The sequence below is a fragment of the Scyliorhinus canicula genome, chromosome 20, assembly GCF_902713615.1.
Source record: "Scyliorhinus canicula chromosome 20, sScyCan1.1, whole genome shotgun sequence".
NCBI classification, from domain to species: domain Eukaryota; kingdom Metazoa; phylum Chordata; class Chondrichthyes; order Carcharhiniformes; family Scyliorhinidae; genus Scyliorhinus; species Scyliorhinus canicula.
The window spans coordinates 8,669,810-8,691,485 of NC_052165.1; positions in this window are offsets into that span (position 1 = coordinate 8,669,810).

The following is a 21,676-nucleotide window of genomic DNA, read 5'->3' on the forward strand; positions in this document are numbered from 1 at the left end:
ATTGCCCCTTAGTGTCCAAAGATATGTAGTTATTGGGAGTGGGCTTGGGTGGTGTGCTCTTTCAGAGGGTCGGCGCAGACTCAAAGGGCTGAATGGCTTCCTAATGCTGTAGGGATTCTATGATTCTCCTATAACTCAGCTACAGGTAGCTCCTTCCTTAATTTACCAAAGCCATTCCGTCGCCAGGGAATCAGGAGCATTGTCTTCCCTGAAGGGCAATAGTCATATTCAGTTTCTACAAAAATCCAACAAGTTTCATTGTCAATTTGTCGAATGCCAGCTCACAAGCAACCATTTTAATTTAATTTAATAAAAGCTGTTGTGTGCTGTACCAGTACCCGAACCCAGGGTTCAAAAGACATGGGCCAACAAGCTAATTTGCCCTCAAAGACCTGGAATATTCAATCATGAAATGAAAATCGCTTATTGTCACGAGTAGGCTTCAATGAAGTTACTGTGAAAAGCCCCTAGTCGCCACATTCCGGTGTCTGTTTGGGGAGGCTGGTACAGGAATCGAACCGTGCTGCTGGCCTGCTTGGTTTGCTTTAAAAACCAGCGATTTAGCTGAGTGAGCTAAACCATGGGGGGTGACCATGAAAGAAAAGTCTGAGGAGTCGCTTCTCCAATCACAAATTCTGCCTCTGCCATGCTCCTATGCCAACTCCTCCAATCACAGATATCTTGCTCCTGCTCTGGACACAAAATTTGTAATTGGGGAAGCAGCAAGGGCTGGAGACCAGGGGCAATTTTTCTTTTTCCATTGAGCTCTCCCGTTGAGTATCCATTGAAGACAAAAGAATTGCATTCCCACTCTTGTGTCTTGAGCAAGGAGATTAAGTGAGAGTGATTGCAACAGCTTTGCAAAAGGACCCAAACAACACAGGGCCAGTAGCGTTTTATGCCTACAGCAACTTTACACCCCAGCAAAACCTCCACTGTCATTAGTGTAGCTAATATCATCATGTTTAACAATAGTTGGAAGCTGAAGTGAGCCACTTTTAAAATAAATCACCGTTCTTTTACTGGTGCATTTCATTTAGGAAAAATACGCAGGAACAAAGCACTATACTACAGCACGGTAGCATAGTGATTAGCACAATTGCTTCACAGCTCCAGGGTCCCAGGTTTGATTCCCGGCTTGGGTCACTGTCTATGCTGAGTCTGCACATTCTCCCCGTGTGTGCATGGGTTTCCTCCGGGTGCTCTGGTTTCCTCCCACAGTCCAAAGATGTGCAGGTTCGATGGATTGGCCATGCTAAATTGCCCTTCGTGTCTAAAATTGCCCTTAGTGTTGGGTGGGGTTACTCGGTTATGGGGATAGGGTAGAGGTGTGGGCTTGGGTAGAGTGCTCTTTCCAAGAGCCGGTGCAGACTCGCTGGGCTGAATGGCCTCCTTCTGCACTGTAAAGTCTATGATTCTACACAGGAAGCTGATTATTTTATTCTTTATTATTATACTCAAATTATGCAGCAGGCTCTTTTGATATCTCAGATTAAGCTTTGTAATGGTGGCTCCTTCTAATTTAGATAAAAATTAAAGTGGCAGAAGTCAAGAAGGGCGCTCTCACAATTGGGGGATAGGAATGGAAAAGTTACTGAGCGAAGTGTTCGTTAAATTTATGCCGGAACTTCCTGGACTAAATTTTAGAACTAGTGAACTAAGTTTAAACATAGCGGAGCAGAGGAGTGAGAGCAACAAAGCCAGATTATAGATATGCGAAAATGAAGGCCAATTCAACAACTTAAATTTAAACAGTCCTTTTATACAGTCCCTTGAACGTAATCAAATGTTCTAACGCACTTCACAGGAGCATTATAAAACAGTATGACATTCAGCCACATAAAGAGATAGTAGATCAATTAACAAAAACCTGATTAAAGACATAGGTTTTAATAAGTGTCTTAATGGAGGGAAGTGACGTAACAAAGCAGAGAGGTGTAAGGAGGGTATTCCAAAACGTAACAAGGCATGGCCACCAATGATTAAAATTTGGGATGCAAGGGGCAGAATTAAATATCTTGGGAGGGTCGTGGAGCTGAAGGAGATTTCAGACCTAGGAAGGGATGAGACCATGGACAAGAATTTTAAAATCAAAACAATGTTTGATTGGGAGACAATGTAGGTCAGCGAGCATAGGGTGATAGGGAACCAGAGTTTATGCCCAGATTTTCCACTTGGGTTGGGAGCACAGAAATAAGACATTTCCTGGCTGTGCCAAACTGACCGGATATAAGAGGCCCAGAAGATGGAATTGTTGTTCGAGGGAGGCCTGATGTTGGGCCTGCCATCACTAGGATGAGTGAAGTGGCAGTGGATGTGGGGACATGCTGGGCAGAAGGCCTGGCCTCTGTGCTCCGGAACTTTGGAGAACTTGATTAAAAAATGAAGGAAACAAAAATACAGCCCTCTAACCATCATCGCTCTCCCCACCTCAACCCTCCCACACACTCCCCATGCCTCATCTATATCAACACATGCCATCTAATGCCCTCTCACCCACCCCATGGCATTATATATATATAATACCTCTGATAGCACCTTATGGTTCTCTACCCACTCCTATGGCCCCTCATACCCCCTATGCCACGTTATGACTTTCTACCAAGCCCTATGGACCCTTGCCAACCCAGGCTTCCAATTCATCCCCTTTGAACCTTTTTATCTCCCAAGCCAACAGCGCCAGCTCATGCCAACCCATGCCCCAACCTAACATCCTTTGCCTTTAACCCCTCTATGCAAACCTACCTAGTATTCACCACAGGCAAAGGTCAGGAGCCAAGGTAACATAAAACAATGTCCCCATTTATGATGTTGCTATTGTAAAAAAAATCAAGTTGATAATAAACGATTCAACACATTGAAATTCCTTTATGAAAACAAACATTTCTAGTCCATAATCACTTGAATTTGTTAATCAAACTGCTCACTTAATAGGCACCCCACTGTGATAATGTTAAGTTGTAAAATCGGTCATGGATTTCACATCCGATAATGATGAACCCCAGGTTTATGTCAACAGACAAAGTGAAATATAAAGAATTGATTTTTTAAAACTCCTCACTTAAAAAAAATAAAGCTAAGCAGAGTTAAATCCCTTGCCAGCTCTGACAGTTTCGAATAGCTCTGGCAGTTCTTTAGTAGCTTCACCATTCTCTGATAGCTATAACAGTTCTGTGACAGCTTTGACAGCTTGGGCAGTTCCAATGGGTTTATGCACTTTTTACACACAATCATGTCTACGTTTAAAAATCCAAAGGGCAACTGACCTGTCCTAAAGGATGCCTTACCTCTCCCAATGGGTTCCTTATCTCTCCCAAAGGTGTCCTGGAACTGGGACCATATTCAAAGGGCTACCTTACCTCTCCAAAATGCACCCTGGCTATCCAAACAGATCCACAAGGTTCTGAGCTGGTCCCACCTGGTCTCATCTAAAAACTGAGGGTTTCAGATACCTACCTCACCAAAATCATACATGAATGGAGGCCGCTGCTGATTTACATGGCAGTTGTCTCCGTGAACCGGGAATGTGCAATTTTGAACCCACTCACGTTCCCACCCCTAAGAAAATAGCCACGTTCAGGGGGCGAGTCTTCTGGATACAGGCTTCTTCCGGCAGTTGCACACAGATGGAAAACCTCTGCACAATCTTCAGCCAGACGTGGCTCGTTGATGATCCATCTCGACCTCTTCTGGAGGTCCCCAGCATCACAGATGCCAGTCTTCAGCCAATACGATTCACTCCACATAGAATCAAGAAACGGCTGAAGGCAAAGGCTATGGACCCTGACAATATTTCAGCAATAGTACTGAAAACATGTGCTCCAGAACTTGCCGCACCCCTAGTCATAGGGGTGGGCCTAGGTATGGTGTTCTTTCAGAGGATTGGTGCAGACCCCTTGGGCCAAATGGCCTCCTTCTACCCTGTAGGGATTCTATGATCCTTTTTCTTTCTCATTAAGGGGCAATTTAGCGTGAGCAATCCACGTACCCTGAACATCTTTGGGTTGTGGGGGTGAGACCCATGCGGACATGGGGAGAATGTGCACACGGACAATGAACCTGAATCCTTGGTGCCATGAGGAAGGGGATTCTAGGAACACTGAAATCGATCCTACAATGTGAAACATACCGGGGCTGTTGGAGAGGAAGGGGACCAATGTTGTGGTCTTCGCCTCTCTAATTGCCCGGCGATCGATCCTGCTAAATTGGACGTCGGATACGCCGCTGTGGCTGGCAGCCTGGCTGGGAGACTTGTACGACTTTCCCAGTTTAAGAGGTTAAGTTTGAGTTGAGGGCGTCAGTGGAGTGTTTCGAGATGCGGTGATGGTTGTTCATGACGACGTTTGAGGAACTGTTTGTCACGGGAGTGGGGGGGGGGGTAAAAAGGGGAAAATTTGTACAAAATGTGGACTGCAATTTTGTGGAGTGTGTATTTTATATGTTGCTGTTTTTTTTACACATTTGGAATAAAGTACATTTAAAGAAACTAATGTGAAACATAGCCCAGGTATGTCCTCTGCATTAAAAACTAGGACAGATTCAACCTGAGCAATTGCAGCCTTATTAGTCTGGTATCGATCATCAGTAAAATGATTGGCGAGATCGCTATTAGGTGGTACTTGCTTTTCAATAACCTACTCACTGACACTCAGTTTGGTTTCCACGAGGGCCACTCAACTCCTGACTTCGTTACATCCTTGGTTCAAACATGGACTAAAAAGCTGAACTCCAGTGGTGAGGTGAGAAAGACTGTCCTTGACCTCGAGGCCGCATTTGACTCCGTGTGGATCAAGAAGCCCGAGCAAAACTGGGTCAATGAGAATAAGGAGGAAAACTCTCCACTAATTGGAGTCATACCTAGTACACAGGAAGATGATTGCGTTTGTTGGAGCTCAGCTTCAGGGCATCACTGCAGGGGATCTTTAGGGTAGTGTCTGAGGCCCAACTATTTTCAGCTACTTCATCAATGACCTTCCGTCCATCATAATGATTATTATACAATGTTCAGCACCATTCGTAACTCCTTAGATACTGAAGCAGTCCATGTCCAAATGTAGCATGATCTGGACAATACCCTGGCTTGGGCTGACAAGTGGCAAGGAACGTTAGTGCCACACAAGTGCCAGGCAATGACCATCTCAAACAAGAAAGGATCTAACCATCACCCTTTGACATTCAATTGCATTATCATTGCTGAATCCCCCACTATCGACATCCTGGGAGTTATCCATTGACCAAAACTGAACTGGACTAGCCATATACATACTGTGGCTAAAAGAGCAGGTCAAAGGCTAGAAATCCCCTGGTGAGTACCTCACCCTCTGACTCCCCAAAGTCTGTCTATAATCTACAAGGCACATGTCAGGGGTGTGATGGAATACTCTCCCCTTAACTGGATGAGTGCAGCTCCAACCACACACAAGAAGGTCAAGCTATCCAAGATAAAGCAGCCAACCAGATTGGCACCTTAAGCACCATCTTCCAAACTCACAACCACTCACATATCGAGCAAGGGCAGCAGATACATGGTGATGTGTTGCGTACTCCGGATCCGTGGAGACTGCGTCTACCTCAGCAACACATACAGGCTACCAACACTTGAAATAGTACAACACTATTTTGTTAAGCTAGAAACTGTTGAACATACTTTCACTGTGGGTCGACACTATGTTAGATTAAACTAAAGACCTATGCCTATCCTAACCAGTCTATGCACTCAGCACATGGGAAAGATCTGTGCTGCAAGCTGTGAGCTCTATCCTTCTGAGAGGCTGCATCCCGAATGAGCGGGAAAACTGAAGCCCTCTGTCTTTATAGTGAGTGTGCTCTAACTGGTGATTGGCTGCGGTGTTGTGTGTGTTGATTGGTCTTGCTGTGTGTCAATCAGTGTGTGTGTCTGCACCATGATATACTGGTGTATATTATGACATCCCCCTTTTATAAAAAAATGTATGTTTGTGGCAATAAATAATGTGTGGTGATAATGTTCCTAATTACGTGTGGGGTGCGAAGACATAATTACAAGACTATATACATAAGAACTAAGCTATTTACGTGGGAAGGTGCCTGGTGCAGATAAACATGCAACAAAAGAGTAACTAGATCAACATTATATACAAACCAGGGAAATGATCAAACAAAGCAACAAAACAATTCAGAGAGTCCATACATTTGAAAAGTTCATAAATTTAGTCTCTGAGATGGGCAACGAATTCTGGTTGACCGCCTCAAGCGTGGGTCGAGAGCCGCCGGTTCAGGAGCGGGCTGGACTGCGTCAGAGTCAGGGGGAGGCAGAGCGACCGGGAGCTCTGCATAGTCCGTGGCAGGGTCGTCATGACGGCGAGGCGATGCCGGAGGATCACGTGGCGAGTGTGGAACGAGACGAAGGGCGCGTCGATTGCGGCGCAGAAGAGAGCCATCCGGTAGACGAACCAGGAACGAGCAGGGGGCCACCTGCCGAAGGACAACAGTGGTTGCAGACCAGCCACCATCCGGAAGATGGACGCGGACGTTGTCATCGGGAGCCAGAACCGGGAGCACCGGCTGCATCCGGTGAAGGATCGAAACGTGGTAGAGGTCTGGGACATGGATGGACGGCACCGTTGTCTTCAGGGTGCGATTCATGAGTAGTTGGGCTGGCGACAGGCCAGTGGACAGGGGGGCGGAGCGGTAGGCCAGCAAAGCAAGGTAGAAATCAGACCCAGCATCGGCAGCCTTGCATAGGAGCCTTTTGACGATATGTACTCCCTTCTCTGCTTTGCCGTTGGATTGGGGGTTACAGGGGACTGGACGTTACATGGGCAAAATTGTACCGCCTGACAAAGTTGGACCATTCTTGGCTGGCGAAGCAGGGGCCATTGTCGGACATAACCGTGAGCGGGATGTCATGTCAAGCAAAGGTTCCCTGACATGCACGAATGACTGCAGACGAGGTGAGGTCGAGCAACCGTATCAGCGCGTGGAATAGGTCGATGCCCACCTTGGTCCAGGGTGACATGACCAACTCATGGTGCTGCAGGGTTTCACATGGTTGGACCGCTGGAATCGCTGACAAGTGGGGCAGTTGAGCACTGTGTTGGCTATGTACTCATTAATGCCGGGCCAGTACACTGTCTCTCGGGCCCGTCGGCCGCACTTTTCCACGCCAAGGTGGCCCTCGTGTAATTGTTCCAGGACAAGCTGGCGCATGCTATGCGGGATGACAATGTGGTCCAGTTTTAGAAGAACCCCGTCTCCTACCGCCAGATCATCTCTGACATTATAGAATTGAGGGCATTGGCCCTTGAGCCACTCGTCCGTTAGGTGGCACATGACACGCTGTAGCAAGGGGTCAGCCGCCGTCTCGCCGCGAATTTGGACGAGGCGTTCATCCGAGGCAGGTAGTTTGGAGGCTGCGAATGCCACATGGGCGTCAACCTGGCAGACAAATCCCGCTGGGTCACATGGAGTGTTGACTGACCTGGAGAGAGCGTCAGCAATGATGAGTTCCTTGCCTGGGGTGTATACAAGCTAGAAGTCGTATCGCCGGAGCTTGAGAAGAATACGCTGGAGGCGAGGCGTCATATCGTTCAGGTCTTTCTGTATGATATTGACCAGCGGGCGATGGTCTGTCTCGACGGTGAACTGAGGATGTCCGTAGACATAATCGTGGAATTTAACGACACCAGTCAGAAGGCCCAGGCACTCCTTTTCTATCTGCGCGTAGCGCTGCTCCGTGGGGGTCATCGCACGCAACGCATACACAACGGGGGCCCATGATGAGGCCTCATCACGTTGAAGGATCACTGCTCCAATGCCGGATTGACTGGCATCAGTAGAAATTTTGGTCTCCTTGGCTGGATCAAAGAAAGCTAAGACCGGGGCCGTGATCAGTTTTGTCTTGAGTTCCCTCCATTCGTGGTCGTGGGCAGGGAGCCATTGGAAGTCTGTCGTCTCCCTGACCAGGTTCCTGAGAGCCGTGGTATGAGAGGCGAGGTTAGGGATGAATTTCCCTAAGAAGTTGACCATGCCCAGAAAGCAGAGGACCGCCTTCTTGTCCTCCGGTGTCTTCATAGCTTTGATGACAGCTACCTTGTCCGCATCCGGCTGCACACCCAACTGTGGTCTCCGAGGAACTTAATTTCTGTCTGACCAAAAGAGCATTTGGCCCTGTTGAGGCGGAGGCCATGCTCATGTATTCATTTGAATACGCCTTGGAGGCGGTTAACATGCTCCAGTGGGGTGGTGGACCAGACGACTATGTCATCAACATAGACGCGAACGCCTTCAATACCTTCCATCATCTGTTCCATAATCCTATGGAACACTTCTGATGCAGAGATGATCCCAAACGGCATCCTGTTGTAGCAATATCTTCCAAAGGGGGTATTAAATGTGCAGGGTTTCCTGCTGGATTCATCGAGCTGGATTTGGCAGAATCCCTTTGAGACGTCGAGTTACGTAAAGAGCTTGGCACGAGCCATCTCACATGCGAGCTCTTTGCGCTTGGGAATGGGATAGTGCTCTCTCATAATATTGCGGTTGAGATCCGTGGGATCAATGCACATTCTCAGTTCGCCGGAAGGCTTTTTTACACAAACCATGGAACTGACCCAGTCGGTCGGTTCTGTGACTCTGGAGATCACTCCTTGGTCCTGGAGGTCCTGCAGCTGCTGCTTGAGGCGGTCCTTGAGGGGTGCTGGGACCCTGCGAGGTGCGTGCACCACAGTAGTGGTATTCGGTTTCAATAAAATCTTGTAGGTGTGCGGGAGTGTGCCCATGCCCTCGAAGACATCGTGGTACTGGTTAATAATGGCATCGAGCTGCGCCCTAAAATCAGTGTCCTGAAAGGCAGATGCATCAACAGGAGAGAGAGAGTGAACTCTCTGAACTATGTTCAACAGCTTGCATGCCTGCGTGCCAAGCAGGGAGGCTTTCGAGGATCCCACGATTTCAAAGGGAAGGATGGCTTTGCGTGACCTGTGCGTCACTTCAAGTTTGCATGAGCCACTGGCAGTAATGGCATTGCCATTGTAATCTAATAGCTGGCAGGCTGATGGCAGGATGGCTGGTTTGACACGAAGGCTTTGGAGGTCAGACCGCGCAATGAGATTGGCGGAGGCACCAGTGTCCAGACGGAATCGGATTTGGGACCGGTTGACCATAAGGGTGGCACACCACTCATCGTCCGGATCGATGCTGTATACCGGTAGAGGCTGGATTCTTTGCTTCGGGGACACCCTGACTTTGGTAATGATACCGACTCGAAAAGGTGCCTTCGGGTCCTTGGTGTCAAGATCAGGCAGCAGGTCTGAATCGGGTTCGGTGACCATGGGTTGAATGACACGGACATCCCTGCGAGGCTGGCTGGAGCGGCGAGAGTTGGCAGGCTGAGCAGACCTGCATAAAGCAGCATAGTGGTCAAGTCTGCCACATTGTAGGCAGCGTCGGGATTTGGCAGGACATTGCCGCTTTAAGTGGCCGGAGCAACAGTTGCCGCACGTTGTAGCGTCAGTATGCTCGCTGCGCCACCACGCATGTGCGGTGCGGCCGTACGTGGTGCGCGCCTGGGCAGTGCGTTCATCGACGTCCCCTTGTTCAGTGTGCACAAGCGGGGGAGTCCGCGAAAAGCGTGCGAAATGGCCGCCCTCATCCAGGCTGAGGCCCTGGAGTTGCTTGATTGCTTGGACCCATTCTGCCTCATGGGATCCTTGCCGCGCCATTTCAGCCGCCTGGATGTGCGAGTATCGGTTAGTGGCGTGTTCATGCAGCACGCAGGTCTCGATGGAAATCGCTAGGGTGAGCTGCTTTACCTTGAGGAGCTGCTGGCGTAGGGAGTCCGACTGAACACCGAAACCGATCTGGTCGCGTATCATGGAGTCGGAGGTGGAGCCGTAATTACAGGACTGCGCAAGGATGCGGAGGTGGGTGAGAAAGGACTGGAAAGGATCATCCTTACCCTGCAAACGCTGTTGGAAGACATAGCGCTCGAAACTTTCATTCACCTCTGTGTCACAGTGACTGTCAAATTTGAGGAGGACAGTCTGATTTGTCTTCAACATCAGCAAAGGTGACTTCCGGTTGCGGCTATGACTAGCTAAGCCGCACATTTGGAAGCTCCTGCAACAAAGGTGTTTTTGGGCCAATTGGAGGGCCCCAACGGCGCTGAAAAAACGAATCCCGGTGGGGGAAGGTCCCCTGAGGAGAACTAGACCGATTTTATGGTCGGTACCCGGAGTGGAGCGGCAAGAAAAACGGCAGCAGCTCCCCAAAAAAAGCGGGGGAAGAAAATCAAAATGGCGGCCGGCGGTGCACCGGAGGAGTGGAAGAAATGGGCGGAGGAGCAGCAGGCCGCTCTCCTCCGTTTTTTCACGGAGATGAAAGTGGAACTCTTAGAGTCCATGAACGCGACGGCCACCAGGTTGGTGGGAGCCCAGGCGATCCAAGAGGCGTCGATTAAAGATCTGCAGCAGGAGATGGCCGCGAGGGAGGAGGAGGCCACAGTCATCGGGGCAAAGGTGGAGGCGCACGAGGCACTCCACACGAAGTGGCAGAGCCGCTTCGAGGAGCTGGACACTCGGATGAGGAGGAAAAATTTGAGGATCCTGGGCCTGGAAGAAGGCCTGGAGGGGTCGGATCTCCCGGGATATGTGGCGGAGATGTTGAGCTCCCTGATGGGGGAAGGGGCCGGTCCGGCGCCCCTGGAATTGGAAGAGGCATACCGGGTCATGGCCAGGAGGCCTAGGGCAAACGAGCCCCCGAGGGCGGTGCTGGTGCGGTTCCAGCGGCTAAGTGATCGAGAGAAAGTCCTGAGGTGGGCTAAAAGGGAGAAAAGCAGCAAGTGGCAGAACTCGACGGTAAGGGTGTACCAGGACTGGAGTGCGGAGGTGGCAAAGCGGCGGGCCCGGTACAACCGGACAAAGGCGGTGTTACACGCGAAAAAGATCAAATTTGGAATGTTGCAACCGGCGCGCTTGTGGGTCACCTACAAGGACCAACATCATTATTTCGAGTCCCCAGAGGAGGCCTGGACCTTTGTACAAGAGGAAAAGTTGGACACGAACTAAAACCTGGGAGCACCGGCGGTCGTAGCCGCCGGGGGACTCTTGATTGTGCAAGTGGCCCTTTTCTTTTTCAGGCCAGGTCGGAACTGGGTAACAGTTTCGTGGAGTGTTTGGGGTGTTTTTTCTCGAACGGTTGACTTTTCTGAATATTTTGAAGGTTTCGAGTTGTTGGGTGTTTCTGTATATTTGTACTGTTGAAATCTCTATTGTGGGTCGTTGGCTTCTTATGGGGTGATTTCTCCCGTTTCCAATTTCCCTTAGTTATTTACCCCTCCTACCCTTTTTCTTTGGGTGCTTGGGGGGGTTTTTTGGTTCCTTTTTTTTCTTTTCGGGTTATGGTTATCTGCGGTTATTTATACTGCTTGATGGAGGGTGATGGTTGGGCACGCGGTTAGTTGAGAGTTAGTTAATTATTTTGTTATTTAAGTATGTAGTTAAGTATTTATGTATTTAGTTGCCATTGGGTATTTGTATTTATATCGTTAAGTTGGGGAGACGGGACGGGGGGGAGCGGGTTGATTATGCGGGTCTTTCTCGGGGGTTTTAAGGGGATCTTTCACGGGCGCAGATGGGGTGAACCGGGAGGAGTCGGAATGTGGCAGGAGCAGCCGGGTCAGCGGAGACCAGCTGACTCTCGGGAGTACGATGTGGGGTACATCGCGGCTAGGAGGGGTCCTAGCCAAGGGGGGGGGGGGGGGGGGAAGGGGGGGGGACTGGGGGGGGACACCGGGTTGCTGCTAGAAAGACCAGGGACGAGAAGGGGAGAGCCGGGGGGGGTGGGGGGGGGGGGGGCCATCGCTATGGGAAGCGGGTCAGAAAAGAAGGGATGACCCGGGGCGAGCAAGGGACAAGACATGGCTAATCGACAGGGAGTAGGGACGGGTCGCTCTGCGACCCGATTGATCACGTGGAACGTAAGGGGGCTGAATGGGCCGGTCAAAAGATCAAGGGTCTTCTCACACCTGAAGGGACTGAAGGCTGATGTAGCAATGCTGCAGGAGACTCATTTGAGGGTAGCAGATCAGGTCCGCCTGAGAAGGGGGTGGGTGGGACAGGTGTTCCACTCAGGCTTGGATATCAAGAACCGGGGGGTGGCGATTTTGGTGGGAAAGAGAGTGTCGTTTGTGGCGGCAGAGGTGGTGGCAGACAAGGAGGGCAGGTATGTGATGGTGAGGGGTAGGCTGCAGGGAGAGAGTGTGGTACTGGTAAATGTGTATGCCCCGAACTGGGACGACGCGGGTTTTATGAGGCGCCTGCTGGGCCTCATCCCGGGACTGGAGGCAGGGGGCCTGATCATGGGAGGGGACTTTAATACGGTGTTAGACCCTGGGCTGGATAGATCGAGTTCCAGGACGAATAGGAGGCCGGCAGCGGCAGAGGTGTTAAGGGGGTTCATGGAGCAGATGGGAGGGGTAGACCCATGGAGATTTGGTAGGCCTAGGGCGAGGGAGTATTCTTTTTTCTCCCACGTCCACAGAGTGTACTCTAGGATCGATTTTTTCGTATTGAACAGGGGGCTGATGCCGAGAGTGCAGGACACGGAGTACTCGGCCATTGCGATATCGGACCATGCACCACATTGGGTGGACGTGGACATGGGGGAGGCGCGGGACCAACGCCCGTTGTGGCGCCTGGATGTAGGGCTGTTGGCGGACGAAGAGGTGTGCAGAAGGGTGAGAACGGGCATTGAGAACTATCTGGGTACGAATGACACAGGTGAGGTGCAGGTGGGGACGGTCTGGGAGGCCTTGAAAGCAGTGATTAGAGGAGAGCTGATCTCCATAAGGGCACACAGAGAGAGGAAGGAGAGGCAGGAAAGGGAGAGGCTGGTGGGGGAGCTCCTAGAAGTAGATAGGAAATATGCGGCGGCGCCAGAGGAGGGGCTATTAAGGGAGCGGCGTAGCTTGCAGGCCAGGTTCGACCTACTGACCACTAGGAAGGCGGAAATGCAGTGGAGAAGGGCGCAGGGTGCGGCGTATGAGTACGGGGAAAAGGCGAGCAGGATGCTGGCACACCAGCTTCGTAAGCGAGATGCAGCCAGAGAGATTGGGGGAGTGAGAGAGAGGGGTGGGGATGTAGTGCAGAAGGGGCAAGAGGTGAATAGGGTCTTTAGGGACTTCTATAGGGAATTGTATAGGTCTGAACCGCCGAAGAGGAGAGGGGGAATGAAGAACTTTCTCGACAAATTGGGGTTCCCAAAGGTACAGGAGGAGCTGGTGGAAGGGTTGGGGGCGCCGATAGAGCTGCAGGAGCTAATTAAAGGGATAGGCCAGATGCAGGCGGGGAAGGCGCCGGGGCCGGATGGGTTCCCGGTGGAGTTTTACAGGAAATTTGTGGACTTGGTGGGTCCAGTGCTGGTGCGAGCCTTCAATGAGGCGCGCGAGGGGGGGGTTCTGCCTCCAACAATGTCGCAGGCCCTGATCTCCTTGATTTTGAAGCGGGACAAGGACCCGGTCCAGTGCGGGTCCTACAGGCCTATCTCCCTCTTAAATGTAGATGCCAAGCTGTTAGCAAAGGTCCTGGCAACCAGGATAGAGGACTGTGTGCCAGGGGTAGTCCATGAAGACCAGACGGGGTTCGTGAAGGGACGCCAACTTAACACAAATGTTCGGAGATTGTTAAATGTGATTATGATGCCAGCAGTGGAAGGGGAGGCGGAGATAGTGGTAGCGCTGGACGCGGAGAAGGCATTTGACAGGGTGGAGTGGGAATACTTGTGGGAGACGTTGGAAAGGTTTGGGTTTGGGGAGGGATTTATCAAGTGGGTAAAACTGCTCTATTCAGCTCCGATGGCAAGTGTGGTAACAAACGGGAGGAGGTCAGAATATTTTGGGCTCCATCGAGGTACTAGGCAGGGATGTCCCCTATCTCCCTTACTCTTTGCATTAGCGATTGAGCCGTTGGCGATGGCACTGAGGGGTTCAGGGGGGTGGAGAGGACTGACAAGGGGAGGGGAGGAACATCGGGTCTCGCTCTATGCGGATGATTTGTTGTTGTATGTGGCAGACCCGGAGGGGGGAATGCCGGAGGTAATGGGGATACTAGCGGAGTTCGGGGATTTTTTCGGGATATAAATTAAATCTGGGGAAAAGTGAGGTCTTTGTAATACACCCGGGAGACCAAGGGGAGGGAATTGGGAGGCTCCCCTTCAAAAGAGCAGTTAAAAGTTTTAGGTATTTGGGGGTGCAGGTGGCAAAGAACTGGGGGACCCTACACAAGTTGAACTTTTCCAGACTGGTGGAGCAGATGGAGGAGGAGTTTAAGAGGTGGGACATGGTGCCGCTGTCGCTAGCAGGGAGGGTGCAGTCAGTTAAATGACGGTCCTCCCGAGGTTCTTGTTTTTGTTCCAGTGTCTGCCCATCTTCCTCCCCAGGGCCTTTTTCAAGAAGGTAACGAGTAGTATCATGGGGTATGTGTGGGCACATGGTACCCCGAGAGTTAGAAGGGTCTTTTTGGAGCGGAGTAGGGATAGTGGAGGGCTGGCGTTACCCAACCTTTCCGGATATTACTGGGCGGCAAATACATCGATGGTACGAAAGTGGATGATGGAAGGGGAGGGGGCAGCCTGGAAGCGCATGGAGAGGGCGTCCTGCGGCAACATAAGCTTAGGGGCACTGGTAACGGCACCATGGCCGCTCCCTCCCACGAGGTATACCACGAGCCCGGTGGTGGCGGCCACCCTCAAGATCTGGGGGCAGTGGAGGCGACACAGGGGGGAAGTGGGAGGTCTGATAGGGGCACCACTAAGAGGGAACCACAGATTTGCGCCGGGAAACACAGGAGGGGGATTCCAGAGCTGGCAGAGGGCGGGTATTAGACAACTGAGGGACTTGTTTATAGAGGGGAGGTTTGCGAGCCTGGGAGAGCTGGAGGAGAAATTTGGGCTCCCCCCCCGGGGAACACGTTCAGGTACCTCCAAGTGAAGGCATTTGCCAGACGACAGGTAGCGGGGTTCCCCGCGCTCCCCGACAGGGGGGTGAGTGAGAGGGTGCTATCAGGGGTCTGGGTCGGGGAGGGGAAGATCTCGGACATCTATAAGATTATGCAGGAGGTGGAGGAGGTACCAGTAGAGGAGCTGAAAGATAAGTGGGAGTTAGAGCTGGGGGAACAGATAGAGGACGGGACATGGGCAGACGCCCTGGAGAGGGTTAACTCGTCGTCGTCATGTGCGCGACTAAGTCTCATTCAATTTAAGGTACTGCATAGAGCCCACATGACGGGGACAAGGATGAGTCGGTTTTTCGGGGGTGAAGACAGGTGTATTAGATGTTCGGGAAGCCCTGCGAATCATGCACATATGTTTTGGGCATGTCCGGCACTGGAGGAGTTCTGGAAGGGGGTGGCAGGGACGGTGTCGAGAGTGGTGGGGTCCAGGGTCAAGCCAGGATGGGGACTTGCGATCTTCGGGGTTGGGGTGGAACCGGGGGTACAGGAGGCAAGGGAGGCTGGAATATTAGCCTTTGCGTCCTTGGTGGCTCGGAGGAGGATCCTGATTCAGTGGAGGGACGAAAGGCCTCCGAGTGTTAACACCTGGTTAAACGACATGGCAAACTTCATCCAATTGGAAAGGATCAAATTCGCCCTGAGAGGGTCGGTGCAGGGGTTTTCCAGGCGATGGCAACCCTTCCTAGACCTCTTGGATCAGAGATAGAAACTGAGGCCATGACAGCAGCAACCCGGGAGGGGAGGGGAGGGCGGGAGGGGGGGAGGGGGGGGGGGGGGGGGGAGGGGGGAAAACGACGAAGGAAGTACGGTAGCGGCGGTGGCACGGGCAAGGCCTGCCCGAGGACGCTGCTAGAAATGATAAGTTGGCCTGACTGTCGGTTCGCCGGCGGGGGGGGGGGGGGGGGAGGGGGGGATGCGCGGGTAGGGGGGGGGGGGGATTCTTTTTCTTTTTCTTGTTAAGTAGGGGGGTTTGACTTTGTTTTGTTATAATTTAAATGTAAATGTAGGGGGGGTTAAAATGTTTGTATTTTGAAAAATTCAATAAAAATTATTTTAAAAAAAAAAAAAAAAAACAACATCAGCAAAGGTGAGAGAGTTGAAGATGTGGATGGCGTGGTCCCTGGCCGTGGAGAGGAAGAGAGCGATCTTCCTGGCGTCTGAAGCAGCTTCCAGGTCTGTGGCTTCAAGGTAAAGCTGGAATCGTTGTTTGAAGATCTTCTAGTTGGCCCCTAGGTTACCGGTGATGCGGAGCGGCGGTGGCGGGCGGACGCTGCCCATGTTGCAGGATGGCTGTGTGCTGGTGGAAGGCAGATCGCTTGCAGGTAGGTCTAAGAAGCTCTAACATCAACTACTGGTACCATGATGTGTTGGGTACTCTGGATCCGTGGAGACTGCGTCTACCTCAGCAGTAACACATACAGGCTACCAAGGCTTGAAATAGTGCAACACTATTTTATTAAGCTAGAAACTGTTGAACATACTTTCATTGTGGGTCGACACTATGTTAGATTAAACTAAAGACCTCTGCCTATCCTAACCAGTCTATGCACTCAGCACATGGTGAAAATCTGTGCTGCAAGCAGTGAGCTCTGTCTTTCTGAGAGGCTGCATCCCGAATGAGCGGGAAAACTGATGCCCTCTGTATTTATAGTGACTGTGCTCTAACTGGTGATTGGCTGCTGTGTTGTGTCTATTGATTGGTCTTGCTGTGTGTCAATCAGTGTGTGTTTCTGCACCATGATATTCTGGTGTATATTATGACACATGGGAACATCACCACCTGCAAGTTCTCCTCCATACCCCTCACCACCCTGACTTGGGAATATATCATCGTTCCTTCGCTGTTGCTGGGTCAAAATCCTGGAACTCCCTCCATATCAGTACTGTAGGTGTACCTGTAGCACAGGGACTGCAGCGCTTCAAGAAAGCAGTACACCATCACCTCACAGGCAATTCATGATGGCCAATAAATGCTAACCTAGCCAGCTAGGCCCGCATCCTGTGAATGAATAAATATAATCCTGCCGTGATCTTCACCCAACCCATCTCTAAATTACTCCAGCCTCTGATATCTCTGTGTTCCTTCAATTCTCCATTCTTCAACATTCCCTATTTCTCCAATTCCCCCATTGCCACCTGTACCCACAGCTTTGGCTGTAGAATTTCCTCCCCGAAATCTCTAGCTCTCTCTCCTCTTTCAAGGTGCTCCTTCAAGCCTGCCTCTTTGACCAAGCTTTTATTCACCTTTTGTGGCTTGATTTCAAAGCTTGTCTGATAATCACTAGTGTGAAATGCCCTGCAACATTTTACTGCGTTATTATAAATGCAAATTGTTTTTGTCAGGAATAAATCACAAATTCTGTCTGGCTGTGCTCAGTCTCACCAGTTCTGGTAACACGGGGTGTGAATGAACAGCTAACGCTGTTTGACTTCAATCAGGAAGCTCAGGCCAAGAATTTAAAATTAGTGACACAGCCTGACTCTGCCCTTGGTGCCTGGTGCTGTACATTTACATGATGCCCTGCCACATAAATAAGACAGGCAATGTTAAAGTATGCTGACAAAATACTCATCGAATGTCTCGATAGAACACCACACAGCACAGTGTCAGGTAATTCGGTGAATACAAAGTTTAAGTCTGATATTTAACACCGAGCTGCTTGTGATATGTTGAGTTTCTGTTCGTATACAAAAAATGAATTTAATTTCAGTGGGGGAAAAAAGGTCACTCAAGCCAGTTTCGTGATTGAAATACCCCTGGATATAATTACTGATGGTACAAGTAGGGGAACACAGGGTCCTTTAACAGTCATCACCTGCTAAGCAGAATGGAAGATCTATTTCGAAGTACAGACCAAGTGAAGTTCAAGATTATTTTTATGAATCGGGCTAGTGAAACTAATTTATATTTGTTACTGACCTGCCTCCGAGGCAATATGATTGGGCAGCCCTAAGGAAAGAGTGTCGTGGGTTAATTCATCTCCAACAATGTGTGAATTGGGATTTAGCGTGGGACAAATTGGAATGTGAAATGAAAATGAAATGAAAATTGCTTATTGTCACGAGTAGGCTTCAAATGAAGTTACTGTGAAAAGTCCCTAGTCGCCACATTCCGGCGCCTGTTCGGGGAGGCTGTTACGGGAATCGAACCGTGCTGCTGGCTTGCCTTGGTCTGCTTTCAAAGCCAGCGATTTAGCCCCGTGAGCAGGAATGTGCAGGTAAATAGAGGCCCTCAATGCATAGGGTATTTGCAACATGGTTGCCTGCGGTACCAGAAATACACATTCCCATAATATAGAAGAATCCCTATGGTATCACATTTAATGGTTCCAGGAACAGTTCCAGACACTCAGACTTTGGGAATGTTCATATTGTATAATGATTAAGACAGAGAGGTTTATGAAGTGCTACTTGTGCACTTGAGCATACACTTGGCAAGAGAAAGGTGTATAATACCCGCAATTTGCAAATAGATTCCCTGTGTCAAATGTATATTACATTATGTAAAAACTAATTATTGGCTGGTTGGGAATCTGTTAAATTTGAAAAACAAATAATATTGCAAAACAAATCTAATTGATTAACTAGATAGTGGAGTAACTAAACCTGAGGGCAGTGATCAGTATTTAGTGTTTAATTTTACAGTAAAAATCATCTAGCATCAGGGCCATATAGTTAATTGTAACTCAATCTAACAATAATTCAAGTGTTTATTTTAAATTAATTAATTAGTGCTTAAATGTCACTCAGCGGGGTGCAGTGCTCCAACTGTGAGATGTGGCAGATCTGTGACGCTTCCGGCGTTCCGGTCGACTACATCTGCAGCAAGTGTAACCAATGGCAGCTCCTCACAGACCGGTTCGGTTGGAGCAGCAATTGGATGCACTTAGGAGCATGCAGGTGGCGGAAAGCATCACAGATAGGAGTTATAGAGACGTGGTCACACCCAAGGTGCAGGCAGAGAGATGGGTGCCCACCAGAAGGGGCAGGCATTCAGTGCAGGAATCCCCTGTGGTTGTCCCCCTCTCGAACAGGTCTACCCCTTTGGATACTGTTGGGGGGAATAGCCTATCAGGGGAAAACAGCAGCAGCCAGAGCAGTGGCACCACGGCTGGCTCTGATGTTCAGCAGGGAGAGTCAAAGTGCAGAAGAGCAGGGGCAGGGGCATAGATAGGCTCTTCTGTGGGTGTGAAAGAGACTCCAGGATGGTATGTTGCCTCCCTGGTGCCAGGGTCCAGGATGTCTCAGAATGGGTAATGGGCATCCTGAAGGGGGAGGGCAAACAGGCAGAGGTTGTTGTATATATTGGTACTAATGACATTGGCAGGAAGGGGCATGAGGTCCTGCAGCAGGAGTTCATGGAGCTGGGCAGAAAGTTAAAAGACAGGACCTCTCGGGTTGTAATCTTGGGATTACTCCCTGTGCCACGTGCCAGTGAGGCTAGAAATAGGAAGATAGAGCAGCTAAACACGTGGCTAAACAGCTGGTGCAGGAGGGAGGGTTTCAGTTATCTTGACCACTGGGAGCTCTGACTATACTGTGACCAGTATAAGAAGGACGGGTTTCATCTAAACTGGAGAGGCATAAATATCCTGGCCGCGAGGTTTGCTCGTGTCACACGGGAGGGTTTAAACTAATATGGTAAGGGGAGTGGGTACAGGAGCAATAGGCCAGAAGGTGAAAGCATTGAGGGAGAACTAGGGAAAAGGGCCAGTATGGCTCTGAGGAAGAGCAGACAGGGAGATGTTGCTGAAAACAGCGGGTCTGGTGGCCTGAAGTGCATGTGTTTTAATGCAAGAAGTATAATAGGTAAGGCAGATGAACTTGAAATGAAAATCGCTTATTGTCACGAGTAGGCTTCAATGAAGTTACTGTGAAAAGCCCCTAGTCGCCACATTCCGGCGCCTGTCCGGGGAGGCTGGTACTTAGAGCTTGGATTAGTACTTGGATCTATGGTGTTGTTGCCATTACAGAGACCTGGTTGAGGGAAGGACAGGATTGGCAGCTAAACGTTCCAGGATTTAGATGTTTCAGGCGGGATAGAGGGGGATGTAAAAGGTGTGGCGGAGTTGCGCTACTGGTTAGGGAGAATATCACAGCTGTACTCCGGAGGACACCTCAGAGGGCAGCGAGGCTATATGGGTAGAGATCAGGAATAAGAAAGGCACAGTCACAATGTTGGGGGTTTACTGCAGGCCTCCCAACAGCCAACGGGAGATAGAGAAGCAGATAGGTAGATAGATTTTGGAAAGGAGTAAAAGCACCAGGGTTGTTGTGATGGGAAACTTCAACTTCGCCAACATTGACTGGGGAAGTTAGTGGGAAGTTAGGCTTGGACAGGGCAGAATTTGTAAGGGGCATCTAGGAGGGCTTCTTAAAACAATATGTAGACAGTCCAACCAGGGAAGGGGCTGTACTGGACCTGGTATTGGGGAATGAGCCCGGCCAGATGGTAGAAGTTTCAGTAGGGGAGCATTTCGGGAACTGTGACCACAATTCAGTAAGTTTTAAAGTGCTGGTGGACAAGGATAAGAGTGGTCCTAGGGTGAATGTGCTGAATTTGGGGAAGGCTAATTATAACAATATTAGGCAGGAACTGAAGAACCTAGATTGGGGGCGGATGTTTGAGGGTAAATCAACATCTGACATGTGGGAGGCTTTCAAATGTCAGTTGAAAGGAATTCAGGACCAGCATGTTCCTGTGCGGAAGAAGGATAAATACGGCAAATTTCGGGAACCTTGGCGACCGAGAGATATTGCAGACCTCGTCAAAAAGAAAAAGGAGGCATTTGTCAGGGCGGGAAGGCCGTGTGGAATATAAGGAAAGTAGGAAGGAACTTATGCAAGGTGTCAGGAGGGCTAAAAGGGGTCACTAAAAGTCATTGTCAAATAGGGTTAAGGAAAATCACAAGGATTTTTACGCGTACATAAAAAGAAAGAGGGTAGCCAGGGAAAGGGTTGGTACACTGAAGGAGAGGCTAGGGAATCTATGTGTGGAACCAGAGGAAATGGGCGAGGTACTAAATGAATACTTTGCATCAGTATTCACCAAAGAGAAGGAATTGGTGGATGTTGAGTCTGGAGAAGGGTGTGTAGATAGCCTGGGTCACATTGAGATCCAAAAGGATGAGGTGTTGGGCATCTTGAAAATATTAAGGTAGATAAGTCCCCAGGGCCTGATGGGATCTGCCCCAGAATACTGAAGGAGGCTAGAGAAGAAATTGCTGAGGCCCTGGACAGAAATCTTCGCACACTCTCTGTCTTCAGGTGATGTCCCGGAGGACTGGAGAATAGTCAATTTTGTTCCTTTGTTTAAGAAGGGTAGCAAGGATAATCCAGGGAACTACAGGCTGGTGAGCCTTAAGTCAGTGGTAGGGAAATTACTGGAGTGAATTCTTCGAGACAGGATCTGTTCCCATTTGGAAGCAAATGGACATATTAGCGAAAGGCAGCACGGTTTTGTGAAGGGGAGGTCGTGTCTCACTAACTTTTTAGAGTTTTTCGAAGAGGTCACAAAGGTGATTAATGCAGGTAGGGCAGTGGATGTTGTCTATATGGACTTCAGTAAGGCCTTTGATAAGGTCCCTCATGGCAGACTGGTACAAAAGGTGAAGTCACATGGGATCAGGGGTGAGCTGGCAAGATGGATACAGAACTGGCTAGGTCATAGAAGGCAAAGAGTAGCAATG